The sequence below is a fragment of the Salvelinus namaycush genome, chromosome 14 (genome assembly GCF_016432855.1).
Source record: "Salvelinus namaycush isolate Seneca chromosome 14, SaNama_1.0, whole genome shotgun sequence".
NCBI lineage: Eukaryota > Metazoa > Chordata > Actinopteri > Salmoniformes > Salmonidae > Salvelinus > Salvelinus namaycush.
The window spans coordinates 2,808,707-2,818,724 of record NC_052320.1 but is presented as its reverse complement, the minus strand read 5'-3'; positions in this window follow the sequence as shown (position 1 = coordinate 2,818,724).

Genomic DNA, 10,018 nt, shown 5'->3' with positions numbered 1-10,018 from the left:
TGCTATGTGAGACTTCACCACTATGAGAACTGTGCCTTTCGGTGAGTTGACTGCGTAGCACAACAGATTTGTAACGGGCAGTTATCTTGAGTAAGCAAAGTGCATCAATCTTCCACCTGAGGATTGGTCTTTTTTTTTTTTTTTTCAGCCATCTATTTCCTGTGTTTGCGGGGTGCAAAATCCACTTGTCATTGACGTCTCGCTTGATTGCTTTATTATACTCGTGACTGACTTTCATACTCTTGCTTGTGCCTCTCCCCCCCCCCCACCCTGTTAGTGGTACTCCTGCGGAAATATTTAATGACCTGTCAAACGCTGAGATATTGTCTTTCCGTTGCATCTATAAAAACGCGGAAGCGGCGCTGAATTAAATGCACCATCTCTAGTCTTGCATCGCAGAACTTTAGATTTTTTTTTGCGGATCTTGGCGGGGTGAACACCAGCCCCCCCCCCCCCCCTCCGAAATTGTTTTATTTTTATTTTTTATGCATGCCAGCAAAGCCACTACACAATACATTAATTGCACTATAACGTTTCCCACAAACTGTCAGGGCGTACATAAAGCTGTCCCAACAGCACAGCTTTCCTTTCAGCTTCGTGGAGTGAATCCTCACCTGGCGATCAGCGGAGCCTTGTCTGGCAGCAAAAGTTTATTCAGCCTCGTTATTTTCAAAAACAACGCTGATATGTCAGACTTAAACATGTGTTTTCTACTATCAATTTAAGATGTACGTACTATGGCATAAGGGAACAATGAGCGGATAAGAGGAAATCAGATTTTTATTAAGACAAGGAGTGAGCTAAAATGCACGTAGTCATAACTATTTGTTCAGCCCTTTTGAAATGTACAGTGACAGAATTCAGAACATGGGCCATGCTTTGTGTTTTCCCTGTACACCAAGTCAGAACTGTAGGATAAATTAAGGGGGAATATATGGAGACCAATGAAAGCTCTTACAATAATGAAAGATCTTACAATATTCAATGATTACATTTCTCTAAAACAGGCTATAGGCTACATGTGCATTCCCAGTGTGTCAGAAGTTTACATGCACTCAATTAGTATTTGATAGCATTGCCTTAAACTATTTAAACTTGGGGAAAACAAGCTTCCTACAATAAGTTGGGTGAATTTTGGCCCATTCCTCCTGACAGCTGGTGTAACTGAGTCAGGTTTGTAGGCCTCCTTGCTTTGTGATGGCCACTCCAATACCTTGACTTTGTTGTCCTTAAGCCATTTTGCCACAACTTTGGAAGGTTGCTTGGGGTCATTGTCCCTTTGGAAGACCCATTTGCGAGTTTCCAGTTTTGAATGCGGGAGAAGTCATGCTGGATTGACAGAGCCTGTTGGTTATAGATCAGTGTATTCTAGAGCCTGTTGGTTATAGATCAGTGTATTCTAGAGCCTGTTGGTTATAGATCAGTGTATTCTAGAGCCTGTTGGTTATAGATCTGTGTATTCTAGAGCCTGTTGGTTATAGATCAGTGTATTCTAGAGCCTGTTGGTTATAGATCTGTGTATTCTAGAGCCTGTTGGTTATAGATCAGTGTATTCTAGAGCCTGTTGGTTATAGATCAGTGTATTCTAGAGCCTGTTGGTTATAGATCTGTGTATTCTAGAGCCTGTTGGTTATAGATCAGTGTATTCTAGAGCCTGTTGGTTATAGATCAGTGTATTCTAGAGCCTGTTGGTTATAGATCAGTTTATTCTAGAGCCTGTTGGTTATAGATCAGTGTATTCTAGAGCCTGTTGGTTATAGATCAGTGTATTCTAGAGCCTGTTGGTTATAGATCAGTTTATTCTAGAGCCTGTTGGTTATAGATCAGTTTATTCTAGAGCCTGTTGGTTATAGATCTGTGTATTCTAGAGCCTGTTGGTTATAGATCAGTGTATTCTAGAGCCTGTTGGTTATAGATCAGTGTATTCTAGAGCCTGTTGGTTATAGATCAGTGTATTCTAGAGCCTGTTGGTTATAGATCAGTGTATTCTAGAGCCTGTTGGTTATAGATCAGTGTATTCTAGAGCCTGTTGGTTATAGATCAGTTTATTCTAGAGCCTGTTGGTTATAGATCAGTGTATTCTAGAGCCTGTTGGTTATAGATCAGTGTATTCTAGAGCCTGTTGGTTATAGATCTGTGTATTCTAGAGCCTGTTGGTTATAGATCTGTGTATTCTAGAGCCTGTTGGTTATAGATCTGTGTATTCTAGAGCCTGTTGGTTATAGATCTGTGTATTCTAGAGCCTGTTGGTTATAGATCTGTGTATTCTAGAGCCTGTTGGTTATAGATCTGTGTATTCTAGAGCCTGTTGGTTATAGATCTGTGTATTCTAGAGCCTGTTGGATATAGATCTGTGTATTCTAGAGCCTGTTGGTTATAGATCTGTGTATTCTAGAGCCTGTTGGTTATAGATCTGTGTATTCTAGAGCCTGTTGGTTATAGATCTGTGTATTCTAGAGCCTGTTGGTTATAGATCTGTGTATTCTAGAGCCTGTTGGTTATAGATCTGTGTATTCTAGAGCCTGTTGGTTATAGATCTGTGTATTCTAGAGCCTGTTGGTTATAGATCTGTGTATTCTAGAGCCTGTTGGTTATAGATCTGTGTATTCTAGAGCCTGTTGGTTATAGATCAGTGTATTCTAGAGCCTGTTGGTTATAGATCAGTGTATTCTAGAGCCTGTTGGTTATAGATCAGTGTATTCTAGAGCCTGTTGGTTATAGACCAGTTTATTCTAGAGCCTGTTGGTTATAGACCAGTGTATTCTAGAGCCTGTTGGTTATAGACCAGTGTATTCTAGAGCCTGTTGGTTATAGATCAGTGTATTCTGGAGCCTTTTGGTTATAGATCAGTGTATTCTAGAGCCTGTTGGTTATAGATCAGTGTATTCTAGAGCCTGTTGGTTATAGATCAGTGTATTCTAGAGCCAAGTCTCTACTGCCTGTCTCTCTAGCTCTGCACCCAGCAACAGGTCTCTGTTAAGAGGGGTTTGATGATCTGCATTGTACAAGGAGATCTTATTCAACTACCATGCTGCACCGAAAGGAAATACCACCAACCTTTGGGTGTGTTGCAAGAAACAAATCTGAATCAATCTCAACAGATTCCTGCTGTAGGGAATTGAATCGGATCGGATCTGCGATCAAATCTTATTTGAATCACGTCAATAGGGAATTGGTGAATCGGATCTGCGATCAGATCTTATTTGAGTCACATCAATAGGATATTGCTATAGAAGGGTTGGACATTCTGATCTGTTATTCAACTCATGTGTGAAAGAATGTTCCCATATTGCTGCTTGGAAACCAGCCAGTATCAGGAGAAAGTTTAACATCTTGTTCCTTCAGTTGGGCTGCGGAGAGGACAGGCTGTGGCCAAGTGGAGAGGAGGACAGGCTGTGGCCCAGTTATGAAAAGAAGGGAGGAGGAAATTAAAAAGGAAAGAGGGGTGGGGGGAAGAGAGGGGTGGGGGGAAGAGAGGGAGGAGAGGTGAAGAGAGGAGGAGAGGAGAAGGGAGGAGAGAGGAGGAGAAGGGAGGAGAGAGGAGGAGGAGAGGGGTGAAGGGAGGAGAGAGGAAGAGAGGGGATAAGGGAGGAGAGGGAGGGAGAGGGGTGGGGGGGAAGCGAGGGAGAGGGGTTCCTGCAGGAGGCCTTTTGCCTTTTTGTAGGCCATCATTGTAAATAAGAATTTGTTCTTAACTGACTTGCCTAGTTAAATAAAGGTTAAATAAATACAACAAAAGAGGGCAGGATGCGGAGGGTTGTACTGGGCTGTGTGTGATGGTATTGAATAATATTGTCTGTTTAAGAGAGTGCTCACAGAAATGTCTTATTTTTCTGGCCCTTCCTGCTGCCTCCTAAAACAGGAGTCAGTGTAGAGACTAGAGCAATATAGAAAACATGTTCAACGCTGACTGGCTGGATCAAGTCCATACTTCTGCGCTGAGAGGACAGAATAGAGAGGAAGATGTCTTCTCCCTCGTCTTCCTCTGTGTGTTTCAACCTGCTGATTGGTGACGGTGTGTCTCTACTTGACAGCTCTGTTGGCCGGGCTGGGGCGCTTGACGGGGGCCGTACGGGGTGTAGAGCTCCCCAAAACCACCCGCCATCCTCTCGATATCCTCCCTGTTCCTGGGAATCCTGAAGAGGATGGAGGGGTAAGGGAGGAAGGTTAAAGAAGGTTGGATTATATAGTTATACCTGCAGGCTCGAAAGTAATGTGTTACCACAGGTTGCATTACATTTTGAGTGATGTCAGTGCTTGAAGTAGAATGTTAATTAGGGATAGTCGTCCCGTCAACGGGACAGTTGTAAATCATGTAGCGCGGTGTGTCATGATCGTAGGTTTTAAGAGAAACAAAAAATGGCGGTACATATAAGTGTCTTATATCGGCTGAAAGCTTAAAATCTTGTTAATCTAACTGCGCCGTCCAATTTACAGTAGCTATTACTGTGACAAAATGCCATGCTATTGTTTGAGGAGAGCTCAAAACAACAAAACACTTTTTTTCATCGCAACAGGTTTGATACATTCACCTCTAAAGCTGAAATGTGTTCTTACATTCTGAAATCTTGCTCTGATTTATCATCCAAAGGGTCCCAGAGATAACATGAAGTGACGTTTTGTTATAGAAAATCCTTTTTCATATCCTAAAAAGGTCCATATAGCATGCACGATTGATTTTGTATTTCCCTCGTTCAATTTGCAAAGAAAGGAATCTGTGAAAATCTCACCCTAAACGTTGTTTCAATGAGTCAAATCACGTTCGTATTTATTCCTCAGAGATCCTAGAACGTAACCAGACTTCACTATATCATTAGGAGTGTAATATATCCTATAGGACACCAAATTTGGTCAGAGAGCGACGCCGTCATGGCGCGTCGATGACACGGGCGGTCTTGACTTGATTGACTGTAACCTTGTCAAATAAGCACCAATCGGGGTCACACAAAGCTAGCTAGATGGCCAATGAGCTGGGCTTCACGGGAGTATGCTGAAACCCCGTATCTGTCACACAGTTTTGCTGCTAACCTTGTGAGCAACAAGCCTTTTACTTTTGAACAAAAATTGCAAGAATATGGCGGAGCGCGTTGCGAACATCTGGTATGAAGTTATGAAAACTGGGTGTTTTGCAAATGTTGAACTTACAATACAGCTACTAATACTGGAAAAGCTAAATCAAAGTCCAAGTATACAGATTTGATTATATTCTTGCAGAAAAATGTAATGTAAATGTACATTTGGTCAAATCGTGAAGGACACCTGGGTGACTTCACACTAAATATGTTACGCTACAGTTACTAATTTAATGTTACGGTACAGTTACTAATTTAATGTTACGGTACAGTTACTAATTTAATGTTACGGTACAGTTACTAATTTAATGTTACGGTACAGTTACTAATTTAATGTTACGGTACAGTTACTAATTGTAATGTTACGGTACTGTTACTAATTGTAATGTTACGGTACAGTTACTAATTGTAATGTTACGCTACTGTTACTAATTTAATGTTACGCTACTGTTACTAATTTAATGTTACGGTACTGTTACTAATTGTAATGTTACGCTACTGTTACTAATTTAATGTTACGCTACTGTTACTAATTTAATGTTACGGTACAGTTACTAATTTAATGTTACGGTACTGTTACTAATTTAATGTTACGGTACAGTTACTAATTTAATGTTACGGTACTGTTACTAATTTAATGTTACGGTACTGTTACTAATTGTAATGTTACGCTACTCGGGTTCATATATTAGAGCAAATATTCTACAAGACGGTGCCGGTACTCAAGAAGCAGAACATTTGAGGTGCCAATAATCTGTACAGGACAGTACCAGTCCAATTGGACCACTGGTGGTTTTAATTTAATTTGTTTAAGTCATTCATTGAAAAAAATTAAAAAAATAAACCGAACATCATCATCATTTAAAGGATAAGTATGGAGAATAGGATGATCCAGTCACCTGGCTGTGTAGACATGGACACCCACATAGTTACATGTCTTTGTTTGGGTGCTAGCGTCGACCAATCAGAGAGGCTGTAGACTGTAGTAGGTGTTGTGTTGTTTGCAGGGCTTCTTGTGTCTATGGAGGAGAAGAGAGCGAAATAAAACAGGTCATTTAACACATTTTTTGGGGGTGCCAATGCTAAGTCTATCTGCACGTGAGGGACTGTCACTTAACCAGCCTTGTTCTCATTGAGACTGACGTGTCTGATTGAAATCTGTAGTGAATCCTTTCAGGCTGTCGTGATTGGCTCATAGCACAGATTACAGCCTCATACACACCAATATGTTTCTGTGCTTCTATGAAGGAAAAACACGTGGCAGATTTTTATTTAATCCCTTTATTATGGATTTTATTCCATACGTCCTGTAAATTAGTGTTTCATGGTTCATTACCTTCAGTTTACAGCAGAAATTTTGTTGTTTGGCATTCATATGTACTGTAGACCGAGGCTGAATGGATGGGATTAGGATGTACTGTAGACCGAGGATGGATGGATGGGATTAGGATGTACTGTAGACCGAGGATGGATGGATGGGATTAGGATGTACTGTAGACCGAGGATGGATGGATGAGATTAGGATGTACTGTAGACCGAGGCTGGATGGATGGGATTAGGATGTACTGTAGACCGAGGATGGATGGATGGGATTAGGATGTACTGTAGACCGAGGCTGGATGGATGGATGGGATTAGGATGTACTGTAGACCGAGGATGGATGGATGGGATTAGGATGTACTGTAGACCGAGGATGGATGGATGGGATTAGGATGTACTGTAGACCGAGGATGGATGGATGAGATTAGGATGTACTGTAGACCGAGGCTGGATGGATGGGATTAGGATGTACTGTAGACCGAGGATGGATGGATGGGATTAGGATGTACTGTAGACCGAGGCTGGATGGATGGATGGGATTAGGATGTACTGTAGACCGAGGATGGATGGATGGGATTAGGATGTACTGTAGACCGAGGATGGGTGGATGGGATTAGGATGTACTGTAGACCGAGGCTGGATGGATGGGATTAGGATGTACTGTAGACCGAGGATGGATGGATGGGATTAGGATGTACTGTAGACCGAGGATGGATGGATGGGATTAGGATGTACTGTAGACCGAGGATGGATGGATGGATGAGATTAGGATGTACTGTAGACCGAGGCTTGATGGATGGGATTAGGATGTACTGTAGACCGAGGATGGATGGGATTAGGATGTACTGTAGACCGAGGCTGGATGGATGGGATTAGGATGTACTGTAGACCGAGGATGGATGGATGGATGAGATTAGGATGTACTGTAGACCGAGGATGGATGGATGGATGAGATTAGGATGTACTGTAGACCGAGGATGGATGGATGGATGGGATTAGGATGTACTGTAGACCGAGGCTGGATGGATGGGATTAGGATGTACTGTAGACCGAGGCTGGATGGATGAGGTTAGGATGTACTGTAGACCGAGGATGGATGGATGGATGAGATTAGGATGTACTGTAGACCGAGGATGGATGGATGGATGAGATTAGGATGTACTGTAGACCGAGGATGGATGGATGGATGAGATTAGGATGTACTGTAGACCGAGGATGGATGGATGGGATTAGGATGTACTGTAGACTGAGGATGGATGGATGGGATTAGGATGTACTGTGGACCGAGGATGGATGGATGGGATTAGGATGTACTGTAGACCGAGGCTTGATGGATGAGATTAGGATGTACTGTAGACCGAGGATGGATGGATGGGATTAGGATGTACTGTAGACCGAGGATGGATGGATGGATGGGATTAGGATGTACTGTAGACCGAGGATGGATGGATGGGATTAGGATGTACTGTAGACCGAGGATGGATGGATGGGATTAGGATGTACTGTAGACCGAGGATGGATGGATGGGATTAGAATGTACTGTAGACCGAGGATGGATGGATGGGATTAGGATGTACTGTAGACCGAGGATGGATGGATGGGATTAGGATGTACTGTAGACTGAGGATGGATGGATGGGATTAGGATGTACTGTAGACCGAGGATGGATGGATGGGATTAGGATGTACTGTAGACCGAGGATGGATGGATGGGATTAGGATGTACTGTAGACCGAGGATGGATGGATGGGATTAGGATGTACTGTAGACTGAGGATGGATGGATGGGATTAGGATGTACTGTAGACCGAGGATGGATGGATGGGATTAGGATGTACTGTAGACCGAGGATGGATGGATGGGATTAGGATGTACTGTAGACCGAGGCTGGATGGATGGGATTAGGATGTACTGTAGACCGAGGATGGATGGGATTAGGATGTACTGTAGACCGAGGATGGATGGGATTAGGATGTACTGTAGACCGAGGATGGATGGATGGGATTAGGATGTACTGTAGACCGAGGATGGATGGATGAGATTAGGATGTACTGTAGACCGAGGATGGATGGATGGGATTAGGATGTACTGTAGACCGAGGATGGATGGATGGATGGGATTAGGATGTACTGTAGACCGAGGATGGATGGATGGATGGGATTAGGATGTACTGTAGACCGAAGCTGGGTGTTTATACTTGGGGTGAATTTGAATGTTGTTTACATCATAAAATGATTACTTGTCTTCTTTGTTGTTGTTTTTTAACATAAACTAAGGAGATATTTTGACCTCAGTGGGACAACCTGGTTCAGAAAGGTCGAGATCATCTACAACCCTGAAACATTTTTCGTTTTTGAAGTTCATCCTCAGAATCAGAGGTTACTGTTAAAAAAGACAGACTATAGTCAATAAAAAATGAGTCATGTATTGTTATGACCAGGTGTTGACATCACGGTTCTAAAGTGAGGTTACTGTTCAGCCCCCCCCCCCCCCCCCCCCCCCAAAAAAAAAACTGCCCCACCAAACAAAACACAGGATATATTTTTTTTTTAAACACCCCCTATTTTAAGTATTTGGCGCTATGGTTCAAAAGTGTAGAGGTTGACCGTCCTTCTCCGTGAAGTTAACACGTGTCCTGCTGTCATTCAACTATCACCCAGACGCCAATCGCAGTTGTCCGTCCAAGTACAATATTTACTGTTGGAACGAGGCAAAGTTACAAAGTCAAGGTTTAAAAATAGAGTTTCTCCTTACTTCGATAGAACTGGTTGCGAGCCAGGACGCAGGCGGGGGAGTTAACACTGGTCATGGTGCTTCTGTGCGGCCGGTCGGCCAGTCCACGCTTCAATTACCTGAAAAGAGAGAGAGAGAGAGAGAGAGAGAGGGGTGATCAGGCTGGTTAGACATGGACAAACAGAGAATCATGTCTCTAATCAGCCTGAACTCTGGAACAGTTTGTTGACCCTATAGCATCTATTTTGAGCTAATTTTTTTTCAGTATATTTCAAGTCATTTATCAGATGCTCTTCTCCAAGATGACAATCAGAAAACTGAGTATGATGATGGTGAGAATACTGTGGGTTATATTAATGTAATGACACTAATACACATACTGTGCATTCGGAAAGTATTCAGACCCCTTCCCTTTTTTACACATTTTGTTACGTTACAGCCTTATTCTAAAATAGATTAAATTGTTATTTTTCTCAGCAATCTACACACAATACCACATAATGACAAAGCAAAAATAGGTTTTTAGACATTTTTGCAAATGTATTCAAAATTAAAAACAGATACTTCCTTACATAACTATTCAGACCCTTTGCTATGAGACTCGAAATTGATCTCAGGTGCATCCTGTTTCCATTGATCATCCTTGAGATGTTTCTACAACTTGATTGGACTCCACCTGTGGCCTCCTCTGTAAAAGACACATGACAGCCCGCTTGGAGTTTGCCAAAAGGCACCTAGAGGACTCTGACCATGAGAAACAAGATTCTCTAGTCTGATGAAACCAAGATTGAACTCTTTTGCCTGAATGCCAAGCGTCATGTCCGGAGGAAACCTGGCACCATCCCTACGGTGAAGCATGGTGGTGGCAGCATCATGCTGTGGGGATGTTTTTCAG